Source organism: Crinia signifera, chromosome 19 (assembly GCF_055691185.1).
Source record: "Crinia signifera chromosome 19, ASM5569118v1, whole genome shotgun sequence".
Lineage (NCBI taxonomy): Eukaryota > Metazoa > Chordata > Amphibia > Anura > Myobatrachidae > Crinia > Crinia signifera.
The window spans coordinates 144910561-144931183 of record NC_139226.1 but is presented as its reverse complement, the minus strand read 5'-3'; the positions used below and the strand labels follow the sequence as shown (position 1 = coordinate 144931183).

At 48.2% G+C, this 20623-nt stretch overlaps 1 pseudogene; it reads left to right on the top strand.

The window, feature by feature from the left end:
* Positions 1-20623, top strand: part of LOC146041660 (protein TFG pseudogene) — a 65634-nt pseudogene that overhangs the window by 20407 nt on the left and 24604 nt on the right.

The window sequence follows — 20623 nt, the reverse complement described above, 5'->3', positions numbered from 1 at the left end:
GTGACAAAGAGGTAATTCAGCCCTGCTCACTAGGCTGCGTTTAATTGGAGCCTAGTGAGCAGCGCCACCCATCGAACGCAGGGGGCCAAAATCTACGCGCAGGTTTGGATCGGCACCAAAGGATAGCTAGTCCTTGGGCAGAGACATAGGGGGAAATTTACTAAAATGGGAGATGAGCTGTCGCTATGGGCAACCAGTCAGATACTATTATCTTCTAGAAGGCGCTAAATAAATAAGAAGTAGATTCTGATTGGTTGCCCATAGCAACATCCAATGTGAAATAGAACTGCCATCTTAGTAAATACCCTTAGAGGTAAATTTACTAAAATGGGAGTTTTACTGAAGATGGGATGTTGCCCATAGCAACCAATCAGATTGTATCTATGATCTTGGTGCTTAATAAATAAGCTGTAGAATCTGATACATTGCTAGGGGCAACAACCCATCTTCAATAGAACTGGATGGGGAGTGGGGCTATGGGATGATCCAGTCGTGTTGCAGTATGGTTCTGGGGGTCATTCGGGTATATTTACTATAGATTTCCAAAATGAAAAGAGGTGATGTTGCCATAGCAATCAATTTCTTAATCTCATCCTATAAAATGATAAACAGGATCCGCTTGGTTGCTATGGGCAACATCACCTCATTTAATATTTAGAAGCTATACTGTAGTAATAAATGTACAGTCTCCCATCATGAAGCTGTGCACATGGGGGACACTGGGTCTCAGGAAGGCTGAGCAGGTGCCGCTTGTCCACGGAAGGTCCGGAGGCATCAGGAAATGTATCCTAGTACAAGGGAGGGTGTTCCGCAGGCAGCTGGAGCATTGGAGCAGCTAATGGAACTGAACTGGGGGGGGGGGGGGGTGTCAGTCCCACATAAACAGAAACACCAAGCAGACGATAAAGTGGCGATAACCCAACCCAATTGTTTCAAATAACAATTATTTAATGAATGTTCAAGATAACAATAAAATGTAAAATCCCCCAAACATAAGGTATGCATTAAAAGTCTCTGTACACTTATCAATAATCCATTCCTATAACGTTGCCCATTAATAGTAAGGCCACCAGTCCCTTTAAGGTATATTTACCACAGTGGAATCGCTATGTATCCAAGTCGGAAAGTTCAGTTTGCTTTTTGTTCCTCAAATGTGATCTTCCATCGTAACATCCAAGTTCTTTCGCTGGTAACTTCTAGGTGGTGGTGACTGCTCCGGGTCACAGTGATGATAGTGAGACAATGTAAAAGAAGGGTAAGGTCGCATTGGTTGCCTACTGACGCGTTTCATTCACGCTGCTTTATCAAAGGATTGATGTACTGCGTTGGTAGATAATTCTATAGCTTTGTAAATTAGTAGAAGTACAGTATTTTGTAATGGACCCGGTATAGTGCAGACAACTAACATGTAGAGTGGAACAGCCACAGAAAAAAGGATCATTTGTCCTGTCACGGGGTGCAAAGTGGTAGTGACCATTCTAGCACCCTGCACCCCTGCAGTACCTATTCCCTGCCTGGGGTGTTACTCTCTGATTTTATGCTCTGTAGACCTTATTCTGGTCCACATGCAATGCTGCCAATTTCGCAGCGTTGCATGTGGATTAAATAAGTGCATACACCCTGCCCGGCACTGATGGTGGGGGGAGGATGGCGTTACATAGCGCAGAGCTATGCAAAGCCGTCCTGAAAGGTATAACCAGCAGATGAACGGCTTTCCCGGCGATGATGCGGGATTGGGCAACAATGCTCACAGCTCACCTCTGGGGCATACACACTGGGCGGCTTTCAGCTCAAAGTCACCCAGGGTGTATGCTCCTTAATCTGGATTGTAAGGGTAATACTCAGCTGCATAAACAGGGTTTATTGCAAGGTAGATTTTGAGTACCCCTTGTCCTGCGCTCTTCCTCAGGCTGACTTTGGGTTGTCACTTAAGGTCTCCCTCAGACCTTGGAATATGGCAGAAATGGTTTATTTTGACAAATAACATAGGGTTTATTGCAGTAACTTCTGTGACCTATGTGTGCATTCTAGAGCACATTACACTGTTACATTTTTGGGGGGGAAAAAGGAATGAGAGACAGATAAATTTACATTGAATCATCAGCACCATTTCCCAGCACATTACCAAGTATAGAATCTCTTACTAACTGCTTTTGGGGCTCATCTACATTTGTATATAAGTCATAATAAAAGATTCCTCTCAGATGTAGCAGTACACAGCCACGCTTCTAGGTGCCACGTTCACAATCTCGTTTCCCAATCACTCCATATATGGAACTAGACACGCCCTTTGGGAGGAGCATGACACGCCCCCACAATGAAGCCCTTTGCAAAATCCGGTACTTGTGTATTATCAGGGCGCCCATCGCATCGCATACCACTAATTAAGGTATGCCATGGGATGCAAAGGGACCCGATTTTTGGGTCCAAACACCCGCACTGTACAATAAAATATCGCATTGCACCCTGATGGGTGACTACTATGTCAAATGCACCCCCATTGTTAATGCCACCCCCACTATCAACGCCAACCCGAGCGTGGCGAGCATAGCGAGCCCGCGAGGGGCGGCAGTACGCGATACGATCAATAGGATGCCCTACGATGGAAATCTTGGGCGCCCTGATAATACACAAGTACCCAAAATTCTATTACCAACTATAATCTCCTTGAAACTAGTTTTAAAAAGTAGGCAAGTATGGATACTAGACTGATGTCTAGTGATGAGCTTGGTTGGGGTGCGCTGTCGTGTTATGGACAGAAATAGTGTGGTTAAATAAGTACGTTCTGTTTGCCTCTGGAAACATTAACAGCACAGTTTCTGAAAGATTGTTTGAGGTGGTGAGAGGACATCCAGGATTAAATGTCAGAAAAACAGTAACATGAGCCAACGCAGAAGACGAAGATCCAGGGAGGATAGATACATTTGGGTATCATCCACATAGCGGTGATACTGAAACCCAAGGGAAGAGAAGTGATAGAGGAGGACATCAGGCCTAGAACTGAGCCCCATGCATAGATACAGAAAGTAGAATTAGAGAAGCAAAATCTGTGGTTTGATTGGTAGGAGGAAAAACAGGCTCGGTCGCTGTGGTGAAGAACTAGGGGGTCCATTGTCTCAGAATATATTTGTTCAATTCCGCAGAGGTCAAGAAGAGCTAGAGGCAATGAGTGGCCATTAGATAGCTAATACTGGGGCAGATGTATTAAGCCTGGAGGAGAGATAAAATCAACAGTGATAATGCACCAGCCAATTAGCTGCTAACTGTCATTTTTCAAACCCAACCTGTAACGGTTAGGTTACATGGTGTAATGGTTACATGGTGTAATGGTTAGCATTACTGCCTCAAGGGTTCTATTCCACCATGTGTTATATATACGGGGCAGTACGGACGGTGTAATGGTCAGCATTACTGCCTCACAGCGCTGAGGTCATGGGTTCTATTCCCACCATGTGTTATATATACGGGGCAGTACGGATGGTGTAATGGTTACATTACTGCATCACAGCGCTGAGGTCATGGGTTCTATCCCCACCATGTGTTATATATACGGGGCAGTACGGACGGTGTAATGGTTAGCATTACTGTCTCACAGCACTGAGGTCATGGGTTCTATTCCCACCATGTGTTATATATACGGGGCAGTACGGATGGTGTAATGGTTACATTACTGCATCACAGCGCTGACGTCATGGGTTCTATCCCCACCATGTGTTATATATACGGGGCAGTACGGACGGTGTAATGGTTAGCATTACTGTCTCACAGCACTGAGGTCATGGGTTCTATTCCCACCATGTGTTATATATACGGGGCAGTAAAGATGGTGTAATAGTTAGCATTACTGCCTCACAGCACTGAGGTAATGGGTTCTATCCCCACCATGTGTTATATATACAGGGCAGTACGGACGGTGTAATGGTTACATTACTACCTCACAGCACTGAGGTCATGGGTTCTATTCCCACCATGTGTTATATATACGGGGCAGTACGGATGGTGTAATGGTTAGCATTACTGCCTCACAGCGCTGAGGTCATGGGTTCTATCCCCACCATGTGTTATATATACGGGGCAGTACGGACGGTGTAATGGTTAGCATTACTGTCTCACAGCACTGAGGTCATGGGTTCTATTCCCACCATGTGTTATATATACGGGGCAGTAAAGATGGTGTAATAGTTAGCATTACTGCCTCACAGCACTGAGGTCATGGGTTCTATCCCCACCATGTGTTATATATACAGGGCAGTACGGACGGTGTAATGGTTACATTACTACCTCACAGCACTGAGGTCATGGGTTCTATTCCCACCATGTGTTATATATACGGGGCAGTACGGATGGTGTAATGGTTAGCATTACTGCCTCACAGCGCTGAGGTCATGGGTTCTATCCCCACCATGTGTTATATATACGGGGCAGTACGGACGGTGTAATGGTTAGTATTACTGCCTCACAGCACTGAGGTGATGGGTTCTATCCCCACCATGTATTTATATATACGGGGCAGTACGGACGGTGTAATGGTTAGCATAACTGCCTCACAGCACTGAGGTCATGGGTTCTATCCCCACCATGTGTTATATATACAGGGCAGTACGGATGGTGTAATGGTTACATTACTGCCTCACAGCGCTGAGGTCATGGGTTCTATTCCCACCATGTGTTATATATACAGGGCAGTACGGATGGTGTAATGGTTACATTACTGCCTCACAGCACTGAGGTCATGGGTTCTATCCTCACCATGTGTTATATATATGGGGCAGTACGGATGGTGTAATGGTTACATTACTGCGTCACAGCACTGAGGTCATGGGTTCTATCCCCACCATGTGTTATATATACGGGGCAGTACGGATGGTGTAATGGTTATAGCATTACTGCCTCACAGCACTGAGGTCATGGGTTCTATTCCCACCATGTGTTATATATATACGGGGCAGTACGGATGGTGTAATGGTTACATTACTGCCTCACAGCACTGAGGTCATGGGTTCTATCCTCACCATGTGTTATATATATGGGGAAGTACGGATGGTGTAATGGTTACATTACTGCGTCACAGCACTGAGGTCATGGGTTCTATTCCCACCATGTGTTATACATATGGGGCAGTACGGATGGTGCAATGGTTACATTACTGCATCACAGTGCTGAGGTCATGGGTTCTATCCCCACCATGTGTTATATATACGGAGCAGTACGGACGGTGTAATGGTTAGCATTACTGCCTCGAAAGCAATGAGGTCATGGGTTCTATTCCCACCATGTGTTATATATACGGGGCAGTACGGATGGTGTAATGGTTACATTACTTCGTCACAGCACTGAGGTCATGGGTTCTATCCCCACCATGTGTTATATATACGGGCAGTACGGATGGTGTAATGGTTACATTACTGCCTCACAGTGCTGAGGTCATGGGTTCTATCCCCACCATGTGTTATATATACTGGGCAGTACGGACGGTGTAATGGTTACATTACTGCATCACAGTGCTGAGGTCATGGGTTCTATCCCCACCATGTGTTATATATACTGGGCAGTACGGACGGTGTAATGGTTACATTACTGCCTCACAGTGCTGAGGTCATGGGTTCTATCCCCACCATGTGTTATATATACTGGGCAGTACGGACGGTGTAATGGTTAGCATTACTGCCTCACAGCACTGAGGTCATGGGTTCTATTCCCACCATGTGTTATATATACGGGGCAGTACGGATGGTGTAATGGTCAGCATTACTGCCTCGAAAGCAATGAGGTCATGGGTTCTATCCCCACCATGTGTTATATATACGGGGCAGTACGGATGGTGCAATGGTTACATTACTGCATCACAGCGCTGAGGTCATGGGTTCTATTCCCACCATGTGTTATATATACGGGGCAGTACGGATGGTGTAATGGTTACATTACTGCCTCACAGCACTGAGGTCATGGGTTCTATTCCCACCATGTGTTACAGTATATAAACGGGGCAGTACGGACAGTGTAATGGTTACATTACTGCCTCACAACACTGAGGTCATGGGTTCTATTCCCACCATGTGTTATATATATACGGGGCAGTACGGACAGTGTAATGGTTACATTACTGCCTCACAGTGCTGAGGTCATGGGTTCTATTCCCACCATGTGTTATATATACGGGGCAGTACGGATGGTGTAATGGTTACATTACTGCCTTACAGCACTGAGGTCATGGGTTCTATCCCCACCATATGTTATATATACGGGCAGTACGGATGGTGTAATGGTTAGCATTACTGCCTCACAGCGCTGAGGTCATGGGTTCTATCCCCACCATGTGTTATATATACGGGGCAGTACGGATGGTGTAATGGTTATATTACTGCCTCACAGCACTGAGGTCATGGGTTCTATTCCCACCATGTGTTATATATACGGGGCAGTACGGATGGTGTAATGGTTATATTACTGCCTCACAGCACTGAGGTCATGGGTTATATTCCCACCATGTGTTATATATACGGGGCAGTACGGACAGTGTAATGGTTACATTACTGCCTCACAGCACTGAGGTCATGGGTTCTATCCCCACCATGTGTTATATATACGGGGCAGTACGGATGGTGTAATGGTAAGCATTACTGCCTCACTGAGCTGAGGTCATGGGTTCAATACTTTCTATCCCCACCATGTTTTATATATCTGGGGCAGTACGGACGGTGTAATGGTTACTGCCTCACAGCACTGAGGTCATGGGTTCTATCCCCACCATGGCCCTAACTGTGCAGAGTTTGTATATTCTCCCCGTACTTGCGTGGGTTTCCTCTGGGAACTCTGGTTTCCTCCCACACTCCAAAAATATACTGGTAGGCTAATTGGCTCCCAACAAAATTAACCCTAGAATGTCTGTGTGTGCGTGTACATGTGGTAGGGAATATAGATTGTAAGCTCCACTGGGGCAGGGACTGATGTGATAGTTCAAATATTCTCTGTGCGGAATATGTGTGCGCTATATAAGAAACTGTTAATAAGTAATAATAATAAATAATAACAAGACAGTTAGGAGCTGATTGGCATTATCACTTTCAATCACTCTTCTCCAGAAACACCTGGTTAGCATCCTTTGCTGTTGTAGCGCCAGTGACTATGGGCCTTATTCTGGTCGGTGCGGACGGAGCCGACTATGCGGGCAAGACCGTGCTTCCTAAACCCCGCCTTTCGCACGGATCGCTCACTCCGTCCGAATGCGGTAAGCCGCTGACCGCACGGAGCACGAGTGGATTTCTCACGGATACACCTCCTCCATCTCTTGGAACCTCCCCCATCATTCGATGGTCGCAGACCATCGAATGCAGGACCGAGTGGTCCACCAGCTCCTGCAACCTAAGACCACACAGGCATTTCTCCGTGCAAAAGCAGGGATCTGGGCGGGCAGCTGACATCCGACACTGTCATATGTCCGCCCCCTACACGTGAGTCACGGCCACATTACCATATGTACGCCCAGCATTTGCATGGGAACGCCCATGAAACGCGGGGTGTAAACATATGGTAATGAGCCCAAACAGCCCTTCACGCCCCTCTCCACCCCCTGTTCGTAGTGTACACATTTCATGCGGAATTTGGACGTGCGTTCCATTCGCACATGCGCAGAGACGCCTCTGCACATGCGCAGACACAAAACATCGGCGGCACGAACGCACGCGGACATTACCACTCCAACCAGAATAAGGGCCTATATGCTTAGACTGTCAATGCCTGTCTCCTGTTGTCCGAGGACAGAGACACCCACAGATGGTGTAATACCACTTAGACTACCACCACCAAGAAGGCACGCACAAGTACCCATGGTAGGTCCTACATCTGTGTATGGCCTAAAGCAGGGGTCCTCAAACTATTTTGCTCAGGGACCCCATCAGACAATAAAAATAATTATGCGACCCCAGCAAGTTACTGCAGAAGGTCATCACATCACATGTGTGGTCAGCAGACAGCACATACATGGCAGCATTGTGGAGACACAAAATGATGGGAGGAGTCTAACATAACAGACAATTCTACAGATTTTTGAGACTCCTTGAATCACTGACTGAGATTAGAAAAGTCATCAGCCTGATGGTCAGCAACATGGAGTCGCGACCCCATGCTGAGAAGGTTGGGACCCACTTTGGGGTCAGGACCCACAGTTTGAGAACCTCTGGCCTAAAGCATACCACCCAACTGTCCCTTTTTCCACGGGAACGTCCCAGTTTTAGGGCATGTTCTAGTGTCCTGCCCGGGGCAGGGGGTGGCAGTTGGGAGTCTGCACAGCCTGAAGCGCGAGTGTCTGTTGGGAAGTATGAGTGATTAAGTTGGGAAGTGTGAGAGATTAAGGGGTCTATGTACTAAGACTTGGAGAGTGATAAAGTACCAGCCAACCAGCTTCTAGTTTAGCTGCTATTTTCCAAACACAGACTGCAACATGGCAGTTGGCTGAGACTTTGTCTCTTTCACCTTATCTCTCTCCAGGGTACATAGAATAGACCCCTATGTCTATTGCAACTACTTCAGCGACAGCTGCAATACACTCCCATAATCTATATATAAATAATATATATATATATATATATATATATATATATATATATATATATATATATATATATATATATATATATATATAAAACATGCTGGATGTTAAAAAAATTACCTAAGGCTGGCTGGGCTGGCTTGCTGGCTGGGCTGGCTTGTTGGTTGGCTGGCTGGGCTGGCTTGCTGGCTGGGCTGGCAGACGACACCAGCGGTGAGCGGAGGGCGGATTGCGGTGGGTGGAAGGCGGCAGGCCTGCAGACAGGCTTGTGAGATGATGATGACATCATCTCGCGCGGAACTGTCTCTACGCAGCATGCTGTCGGCGGCGAGTGGCGGAGGAGAGCATGGAGGCTTTTTCAAGTACCCGAATTCCGGGAGAATCCCGGAATCAGGGAAACTGAAAAAGCCTCCTTGAGGGTTGCCACCGGATCCGGGAGAATCCCGGATATCCTGGAGAGGTGGCAACCCTAGGTATAACACATGATTACCATCCATCTGTCTTCTCATTCTCCACAGATCTCTCATTCACCAAGTGTTTTACTTTGTAAATTAATGTTTTTGGTTTTGCGCTCTGACATCAGCAGTCTCTGAGATATTCAAAGTTTACTTAGATCACATTTCTTCCCCATGCTGGTATTTGATCTGAACCTCTTGACCACGTCTATATGGTGTTTATGTGAAAGGTTGATTGGCTGAGGATGAATTAGCATTAATGAGCAGGAGTACTGGTATAACCAATCAAGAGGCCTTTGAATACTGTATATTATTATTTCAGATTTGTCGGAACTTGTTTCCTAGCACGGTGCCCAATATTTTCATCTTATGGCATCTTATGCGATCGCATCGCATGCCATATTGCCGCATACGACATACCTCCCAACTTTCGATGTTTTGGAAGCCGGAGGCGCGCCGAAATTTTCGGGGGTGTGGCCTAATTTGGGGGCGTGGCCTATACTTGCGGCTCTTCCGCGTGGCCACGCCCCCATTTTGCCGCTATGGGGGCATGACCCAGAGGCTCTGTGAGCCTCTAGCCATGCCCCCAGTCCCCTGGCTGCGGGAATAGACGCTGTGCGCATGCGCACAGCGTTTATTCCCCGCTGCTTAGCAGCTGACAGGGGGGACTCCCAACAGCCCCCCCACACCGCGGGACACTGCCGCCCGCGGGTGGGACATCGGGACAGGCCCTGACAATCGGGACTGTCCCGATAAAATCGGGACTGTTGGGAGGTATGATACGATGCATGCGATGCGATGGTATACGATTTTTTATAGTACAACCACCCTGATGGGTCCTTACAATGTTGAATACCCCCCATTGTCAACGCCACCCCCAGGATCAACGCCAACCCGAAGCGTGGCGAGCGCAGCGAGCCCCACAAGGGGACGCATATTACTTTAGATGTATTGCGCGTGCCCTCACGGGGCACGCTGCACTCGCCACACTTCGGGCTCGGTGGCTCGCTGCGCTCCCCACACTATCTAAAATCAATTCAACGCCGACGTGGATAGTGGGGTATGAAAAGGTCAGAGGACACGTACCGCCACCCCTCGCAGACTCACTGCGCTCGCCACGCTTCGGGTTGCCGTTGATCCTGGGGGTGGCATTGACAATGGGGGGGGGGGGGCATTTAACATTGTAAGGACCCATCAGGGTGGTTGTACAATAAAAAAACATATACCATCGCATTGTATGCCATTTTATGGCATACGATACGATACGATATTTTATTGTACAATATCGCATCGCATTGTATACCATATTTAGTCTTATTGTATACGATGCGATGGGTGCCGTGCTAGGAAACAAGTACCGATTTGTTTAATACCTATCTAAAATTGGGATATGGTCACTTGGTCGACCTGATTTGGGACGACATGCATTGTGTCGACCACTGAAGGTCAACAGGCCTAGGGTCAAGACCTGAGATAGGTCAACATGACTAAGAACTACAGGGTCGGAAGGTCGACACAAGCATTAGATAGACAATGGGATGGTCGACAGTCAAAATGTCAACATAAAATGCTCATGTTTTTAAGCCGACATATGCCGACAGGCATCATGTCATGCCATACCATCCACCATAATGGGAGAATAAAGTGGTGTGCCAAGTCCAGTGAGGCACCGTGCCAGATCCATACACCTTAGTTTGTATAGATATATATATACTGTATACATGTGTGAAGTGCACGGTCAGGTTCGGATCTTTATCCGGGGTATTGGGAAGGCAATAATTAGAGATAGCGTCGGATGCGGTTGAAGGAAGCTGCTTTTATTTTTTTGCAGTTTAACAGAAGAAATGTGACGGCTACTCACTGGACACAATTCCATATATCGGACATTACTCAAATACTGGAACATAAGTCAGGATATTGACACATGCATCTGACAATACTTAGCTTGCAACTAATACAGGGTAAACTAACACCGTCATTATCACTAACATCTCAAACAGTCAACAACTTATCCTAATGGCACCAACGTATGCAGGATCTACCAAATGTAGCTAAAGGTATCGATGCCCGTTGACTGTTCTGAACCCGAGTCTAGGACTCGGCCTATGCACAGGGATAAATGTTCCACTCCCCGGGGAAAGTGTCTCTCAGGGAGAACCCCGGCCTTCAATAGCCTGAGTCTTGCTTTGCGCAGGCCTTCCTACGGATCAATAGCCTGAGTCTGGGAGTGTAGTACGGAGGAAAAGGTCTTCAGTAACCGGGAAAACCCTGTGGCTACACGTTAATGCTGTACTTACAGGCACTAAGGGGGGCAGTAGGTAGCCCACCTCACCCTGATGGGAGTAATCCCAAATGTCTTCAATATATACACGGGACCTGGGAGTCCCTATTGCCCCTCTGTGTCCGTCCCCTACACCAGAGGATACGTGGTGCTCCACTCCTGATGGAGCTGTGGTTGTGCCTGATGATGCGCTGGGGCTTGAGGGGTGCATTAACCACTTGGCGGGGGTAAGGAAGTACTGCCCCCTTCAGGTGTTAGGAACAGTAAATCAGTCCCAACACCATCTCGTGGGTATTCTACTATACCTGGCGGGGCGAGGGCCTGCCTGCGTTGGCAGGGATAGTGGGAGTCTGTTTGAGGGAGAGTGTCCGGAATGGTACCTGCTCGTCTGGAGCCAGTTGCAGGCTCCCGCCCGTCACGATCCCGCCTCTGAAACCCGGCCAGCCGACTCTGTGCAGCTGCTCTTTTCTCTCAACGCTGGTCTCTGTTCTTCCCTCTCCGATCTCCGGCACAAGCTGTCTCTCTGCTGCGCCACAGAGTCCTCTCCTCTCCTTCATGCGGCTCAGCTGCCACTTCACACAGCCCCCTGCTGCCGATCACCGCTGTCCTCCCTCGCAGCCCTCTCCCGCTGTGCTGTGGCTCAATCTGGTGCCGGGGCTATCCTGCCCCTGGGGATGCAGCCACGATCAACCCCTCCAGGTGCCGGGTCTGCTGCGCTCTTTGCCCCCTCTCCAGCTGCGCTGATCAGGCGGCGCCAAGGACACACTGTACCCGCCGCGACGCAAGTCGCCTTGGACGCCCACATACGCCTCCAGTCTCTCCCCTCTGTCCCGCCGGACAGTGCCGGTCTCCGACTCCTCGTGTGGCTCTCTCACTCGCCTCCTTGCGACCCCTGAACTCCTCTGCTTCCAGTCTCTCCAGCCTTCTTGCGCCGCAGCTTATTCCCATCCCCGCCGGTCTCCTTCTCTCCTTCCGCTTCGGTAAGTCCCGCATCTTTTCCTCCGGCGCCCGCAGTGATGGGGAGTTTAATTAACCCCCTCTCTGTGGATGAGTCCCCTTCATAGGACCATTTTAGTGGGACCCGCTGCAGGGTGCCACACATGTATACATAATACTGTATGTTCTTGTTACCTCGCTGTGTCACGATACACAATTATCTCCAATCACATACACATACATAGTGCGATGGATCCGTCTAGGCGGCAGGAAAGCCACTGTCATTATGAGATAATGGAGGAGTTGCTAGACATGAAGAATGCACCATTATCAGTAGGATGACAGGTTAATGAGAACCAGATACTATAACAATGCAGCACAATGCAGGCACTTATTCAGTAGTAATGGCGGAGGGGTTAACAGTGATTTAAGCAGGAAGGATTCCGAATGATTGAGGGATCCATCAAGATGAGAGGTTAACAATGACTTGTGGGTGTTAATAAGGAGAATGAGGGTAACCTGGATTATGGGACAGTAGTGCCCCTTTCAGACCGCACTTAAAAAACGGTATTTAGCCGTTTTAAAATGGTAATCTGTGTGGTCTGAAAGGTGCACAACCACTTTACCGTTTTAAAAAAGCAGGTTTTTTAAAACGGTTAAAATGGAGGGTCCTACCCGTTTCAGACCCTGTATTTTGGCATCAAAATCAGGTCTGAAACGGTATTTGTGACCCAGCCAATGAGAGGACCCAGCGCAGTGAATATTTAATGAGTGCTCATTAAATATTCACTGTGCTTCGCCCCCGCTTCGCCCCCTGAGCCGGTAAAATCCCCCCCCCCCCTGCCGCGCGCGGTTAACACCCCCCTCTTATAAGAAAAGTGACTTTCGGAAAATGGCTGCCCCCATACGACAAGACAGTTTTTTTAAACAGGTTATTCTATGGGGCAGCCATTTTCCGAAAGACACTTTTTTTTACAAGTGCAAGGCATCCGTCCATACTTCCGGGATCCTCAACGCGTCGCATCGCAGGAGGTACCGGCTGCACGGGGGGGGGCTGCAGGGGGGGGGTTTGTGTGTGTGTTAACCCGCGGGGGGGGGCGTTTGTGTGTGTGTGTTAAACCGCGGGGGGGGGGGGGGGGGGGGCGCTGAACACCGCACTGGCTTTGACCCTGTATTTGGAAAGCTTCCAAAAACGGGTCTGCCAGTGTCAAAAAAACGCCACTTACACGGTAATATACCGTTTAAGAGATGCGGTGTAAAAGGGGTTTTACCTGGCAGACCCATTTTTTCAAATACAGGGTCAAAGCCAGTTATGAGGTCTGAAAGCAGCATAGGATGATGACGGGGGAATTGGATAAAGGTTGGGGCAGATTGTAAGGGGGTGATGGGTGATTGTGTGTTGTCTGGTATATATTACATAATAAATAAATAAATAATAGAATTATATTAATTATAGAAATAGGTGGCTACCTATTAGATTATATAAAGCTACTCTATCTATCTCTCCATTAATATAGCTTTTATTTATTAATTAATTTATTTATGTACATTTTCTTTATAGCACAGCAAATTCCATTTACAATTGAAGACAACAGTGTTTAAACAAACTGGGTAGTAACAAACTGACATAGGAGGAAGGAGGGCCCTGCTCGCAAGCTTACAGTCTATAGGGATAATAGGAGGGATGCATAAGGATAGGATTCCATAGCATGGCAGTCCCACAGATTACAGGACAGTCATGATGGGATGAAGAAACCATCTCATATAGAGGTAGGAGGGCCCTGCTCGCAGGCTTACAGTCTATAGGGATAATAGGAGGGATACATAAGGATAGGATTCCATAGCATGGCAGTCCACCAGATTACAGGACAGTCCTGATGGGATGCAGAAACCATCTCATATAGAGGTAGGAGGGCCCTGCCTCGCAGGCTTACAGTCTATAGGGATAATAGGAGGGATACATAAGGATAGGATTCCATAGCATGGCAGTCCAGCAGATTACAGACAGTCCTGATGGGATACAGAAACCATCTCATATAGAGGTAGGAGGGCCCTGCTCACAGGTTTACAGTCTATAGGGATAATAGGAGGGATACATAAGGATAGGATTCCATAGCATGGCAGTCCCACCAGATTACAGGACAGTCCTGATGGATGCAGAAACCATCTCATATAGAGGTAGGTGGGCCCTGCTCACAGGCTTACAGTCTATAGGGATAATAGGATGGATACATAAGGATAGGATTCCATAGCATGGCAGTCCCACCAGATTACAGGACAGTCCTGATGGGATGCAGAAACCATCTCATATAGAGGTAGGAGGGCCCTGCTCGCAGGCTTACAGTCTATAGTGATAATAGGAGGGATACATAAGGATAGGATTCCATAGCATGGCAGTCCCACCAGATTACAGGACAGTCCTGATGGGATGCAGAAACCATCTCATATAGAGGTAGGAGGGCCTGCTCACAAGCTTACAGTCTATAGGGATAATAGGAGGGATACATAAGGATAGGATTCCATAGCACGGCAGTCCCACCAGATTACAGGACAGTCCTGATGGGATGCAGAAACCATCTCATATAGAGGAAGGAGGGCCCTGCTCGCAGGTTTACAGTCTATAGGGATAATAGGAGGGATACATAAGGATAGGATTCCATAGCATGGCAGTCCCACAGAATTACAGGACAGTCCTGATGGGATGCAGAAACCATCTCATATAGAGGTAGGAGGGCCCTGCTCACAGGCTTACAGTCTATAGGGATAATAGGAGGGATACATAAGGATAGGATTCCATAGCACGGCAGTCCCACCAGATTACAGGACAGTCCTGATGGGATGCAGAAACCATCTCATATAGAGGAAGGAGGGCCCTGCTCGCAGGTTTACAGTCTATAGAGATAATAGGAGGGATACATAAGGATAGGATTCCATAGCATGGCAGTCCACAGATTACAGGACAGTCCTGATGGGATGCAGAAACCATCTCATATAGAGGTAGGAGGGCCCTGCTCGCAGGCTTACAGTCTATAGGGATAATAGGATGGATACATAAGGATAGGATTCCATAGCATGGCAGTCCCACCAGATTACAGGACAGTCCTGATGGGATACAGAAACCATCTCATATAGAGGTAGGGAGGGCCCTGCTCGCAGGCTTACAGTCTTCAGGGATAATAGGAGGGATACATAAGGATAGGATTCCCATAGCATGGCAGTCCCACCAGATTACAGGACAGTCCTGATGGATACAGAAACCATCTCATATAGAGGTAGGAGGGCCCTGCTCACAGGCTTACAGTCTATAGGGATAATAGGAGGGATACATAAGGATAGGATTCCATAGCATGGCAGTCCCAGCAGATTACAGGACAGTCCTGATGGGATGCAGAAACCATCTCATATAGAGGAAGGAGGGCCCTGCTCACAGGCTTACAGTCTATAGGGATAATAGGAGGGATACATAGGATAGGATTCCATAGCACGGCAGTCCCACAGATTACAGGACAGTCCTGATGGGATGCAGAAACCATCTCATATAGAGGTAGGAGGGTCCTGCTCACAGGCTTACAGTCTATAGGGATAATAGGAGGGATACTTAAGGATAGGATTCCATAGCATGGCAGTCCCACCAGATTACAGGACAGTCCTGATGGGATGCAGAAACCATCTCATATAGAGGTAGGAGGGCCCTGCTCGCAGGCTTACAGTCTATAGGGATAATAGGAGGGATACATAAGGATAGGATTCCATAGCATGGCAGTCCCTCCAGATTACAGCACAGTCCTGATGGGATGCAGAAACCATCTCATATAGAGGTAGGAGGGTCCTGCTCACAGGCTTACAGTCTATAGGGATAATAGGAGGGATACTTAAGGATAGGATTCCATAGCATGGCAGTCCCACCAGATTACAGGACAGTCCTGATGGGATGCAGAAGCCATCTCATATAGAGGTAGGAGGGCCCTGCTCGCAGGCTTACAGTCTATAGGGATAATAAGAGGGATACATAAGGATAGGATTCCATAGCACGGCAGTCCCACCAGATTACAGGACAGTCCTGATGGGATGCAGAAACCATCTCATATAGAGGTAGGAGGGCCCTGCTCGCAGGCTTACAGTCTATAGGGATAATAGGAGGGATACATAAGGATAGGATTCCATAGCATGGCAGTCCCACCAGATTACAGGACAGTCCTGATGGGATGCAGGAACCATCTGATATAGAGGTAGGAGGGCCCTGCTCACAAGCTTACAGTCTATAGGGATAATAGGAGGATACATAAGGATAGGATTCCATAGCATGGCAGTCCCACCAGATTACAGGACAGTCCTGATGGGATGCAGAAACCATCTCATATAGAGGTAGGAGGGCCCTGCTCACAGGCTTACAGTCTATAGGGATAATATGAGGGATACATAAGGATAGGATTCCATAGCATGGCAGTCCCAGCAGATTACAGGACAGTCCTGATGGGATACAGAAACCATCTCATATAGAGGTAGGAGTGGCCCTGCTCGCAGGCTTACAGTCTATAGGGATAATAGGAGGGATACATAAGGATAGGATTCCATAGCATGGCAGTCCCACTAGATTACAGGACAGTCCTGATGGGATGCAGAAACCATCTCATATAGAGGTAGGAGGGCCCTGCTCACAGGCTTACAGTCTATAGGGATAATAGGAGGGATACATAAGGATAGGATTCCATAGCATGGCAGTCCCTCCAGATTACAGCACAGTCCTGATGGGATGCAGAAACCATCTCATATAGAGGTAGGAGGGCCCTGCTCACAGGCTTACAATCATCATTACCCCTAAAGGTTCATACGGGATTGATATGAAATCCCAGCAGTCGTAATCCCGGCGTTCAAAATCCCGATGCCGGAATCCCGAATGCCGAAATCCCGACAAGGGGGGGACGTGGATGCCCCCCCTTTGCGGGCTTGCAGCGGGCACACTAATTTGTTTTCCCTCTATGGGTGTCGTGGACACCCACGGAGGGAGGAAGTGTCAGGATTTCGGCGGTCGGGATTCTGGCTTCGGGATTTTGAACACTGAGATTCCGACCACCGGGATTTGAACTGCATCCCGTTCATACACAGTGGGCTATTATGCCCAGCGTGTATGGACAGCAATGAACGCTATCATCGCTGGGGGGAAAGCCACTCATACACACTGAGCCGCTTTACCCCTGTACGGCGCTGCCAGCTTGGGGGCAGCGCTCTGCAAAGCCAACCTCATCACCGCTCATCGCTGTCCCATACACACTGGGAGGATTTCATGCAGATGGCTTTCACATGAAAGTCGCCCAGTGTGTACAGGGCTTATGTCTCTGATCTGTTCATGAAGCGCTACAATGTACTGTAGCAGATGCAGCTTTTCTGTTCCCGTGTACAGAGCCAGAACGGGATGTACCAACCACTCTCCAAGTACATACTAATTGCGTATTCTACAATGTTATTATAGTCTAGAAAACAGCTCCAATATCATTCTCTATTGTCATAGTCACAGTAAGACTTTAGGGGTCGCTGTGTCAGAAGTTATTTGGTTTTACTGAACTCAAATAATCTCTTTTATGTGAATTGTTTTTCCTTATTTTATTAAATATCCCCTGAATGTACAGTAGGACTCCTCGTCAACATCAATATCTATATATAAATGTAATTCCAGTGACGTTGGACATCTAAGTTTGGGATTTTAATAAGGCGTCTATACATTTATTTGGCTTGAACCTTAGCATACACTTTAAGCTAGCTTAACTAAAGAATAACTGACTCTGACACAATAATGACACGGACACCAAAGCAATTAGATTTAAAGGGCATAGTATATTTATTATGTGGTATGACCCTTCTTCGTAAAGGGCTGGCAATAAGGCGTCACGGCGCCCAGCTCTAGTCACATCAAAAATGGCGGCGACTTAAACGCCCCAACTGACTGATATTAACATGGGGACGACTGAGACGGCCCCATCCGACTAAGGCACAACCTAACGCTGGGAAGTCTCACCACCCCTTCTCTGGCTGGTGTGGACACTCCGCTGACGAAGTGCCCACAGCGCCCCCCCGCAAAGGCAGGACACCCCGCCGTCTTTTCCGGGGGTAGTGCCTCCCAGCGCCCTCTCATGCCACAAGTGACCGCTGGACCGTGACGCCCTACCGCCCCAGTTCTGATAATGGTAAATGTACCAATGAATTGACTATAAATTTGAAATGCCAAAGGCAAGGGAGGGTGGGTGTGGCTGAAGAACTTTTCCAAGAGGAAGCATTTCCTGTAAGGACCTGCCTATTTACCCCTCTCCTAAGCTCACGCCCCTAAGCTCTCCCATAGTCTAACCACAAAACTGAAACTAACTTTAGGCAACTAGCAGTCATTAACTCTTTCCTGCCAACCCAAAAAATGTAATCCTCTTAAGTACGCTCTGGCTTAGGCAGCCCTCGCTTTATCTAAGGCGTCTATACATTTATTTGGCTTGAACCTTAGCATACACTTTAAGCTAGCTTAACTAAAGAATAACTGACTCTGACACAATAATGACACGGACACCAAAGCAATTAGATTTAAAGGGCATAGTATATTTATTATGTGGTATGACCCTTCTTCGTAAAGGGCTGGCAATAAGGCGTCACGGCGCCCAGCTCTAGTCACATCAAAAATGGCGGCGACTTAAACGCCCCAACTGACTGATATTAACATGGGGACGACTGAGACGGCCCCATCCGACTAAGGCACAACCTAACGCTGGGAAGTCTCACCACCCCTTCTCTGGCTGGTGTGGACACTCCGCTGACGAAGTGCCCACAGCGCCCCCCCGCAAAGGCAGGACACCCCGCCGTCTTTTCCGGGGGTAGTGCCTCCCAGCGCCCTCTCATGCCACAAGTGACCGCTGGACCGTGACGCCCTACCGCCACCGCCAGGCTCTTAAGAGATTAACTAGATGAGCTCTAAGAGCCGCCGCATGCCACCCACGAAGACCTACCTAAGTGTCCATTATCCTAAACTAAAACTGAACTATACCTCAACAAAACCCCCTATCCTTATTGAAGGGGAGTCTGAAAGAAAAAGTTCCTAACCGTTAGAAATATACATTGCATTGATTAGTATGACAAGGTAAGTTAGTACAATGGACCCAAGTGAAGTCGAAAACTTGATAAAAACCTCTCGTGTGTCCCGGAAGGGGAGGTGGGCCGAATTGAAATTAATAAGGACCCACGGAGGTAAAAAATGCAAGAAAGTCCTTCACACCCCTGATTCCGGAACACTAGCTGTTCCAAAACCAGCGGGTAAACAGCGTTTTTGGGTCAGCGCCACAGGCGCACTACATCCAAATCTTATCTACCTTAAATAAATCCTAATTGCAGCGGACTTCCATCGTCCCCATTGCCTGAACGGAAGAGTCAGGAAGCCTGCTGGCCGCTGCGCAGGTAGCTGCCCGCACAGGCAATTTCAGCACTAAATACTGCAGCCGCCGCAATGCTTGCGGCGGCGACGCCAAAAGTGGATCAGCACCAAAAACCCAGGATAATATCCAGGGCCTTTTTTGAAGAGCTGGCACTGTCTGAATACCTAGAGGAGGAATTCCGCTTCCCCCTGGCCGATGCGTGAGTGAAGCCTGCACGGAAACCAGTTTCTCTCTTGACAGCACGTGGTGGGGGGGCGTCGGGACTGCATCCAACCCGGCTGACGGCAGGGATCCAGAGACTCCACCGGATCCTGGGTAACACCTCGGAGTAAACAAAAGAAAATGTTAAACCCTGCTAAAGTAACGAACCAGGTTCCCACAAACGGGGATGCGCGCGACTAATGAAGGGGGGGGGGGTGTTGCCACAGTAATGTATGCGTGGCACAGCTGGCCAACAACACTATACACTGACAACGAGGGGAGGAACCCCCTGGCCATGAGGACCAACCCATACCAATATTGAAAATGCAAGCGCCGGCCCCGCTACCCCCTCATGCTAAGCTAACGCGCCCTCGATCTGAGCTATTTCCAGGAGAGAGGTTATAGGCCGGCCGATGGGGCTGTCACCAATATTTTGGGCGTTGCCAAGGCCTGGTGGGGCCCCATATGGATGGTCTTTGAAGTTTGGAAAAACATAGATGGTTTATGGCCGATGTCAACTAGTTTGGACACGATGTGGAAGAGCCAGATGGCTTCCCCCCCATCGATGTCAAGCATAAAATAGTTTTTGTACCGGCCTTTGCCTTGGCTGCGGAGGGAAGCTCCGAGCAGGCACCTGTGAAGCCCGCACTGCATTCCGTCTACGTGGCAATGGCCGACCATCGATATGTAACACCCATCGGCTGTCATCCACCATCGATGGTCGGTTGCCATTTCCCCAATGGTGGCAAGGGCGACGGTGGCCTACCCTGCCCTTTTATAGCATGGTCACAGGTGG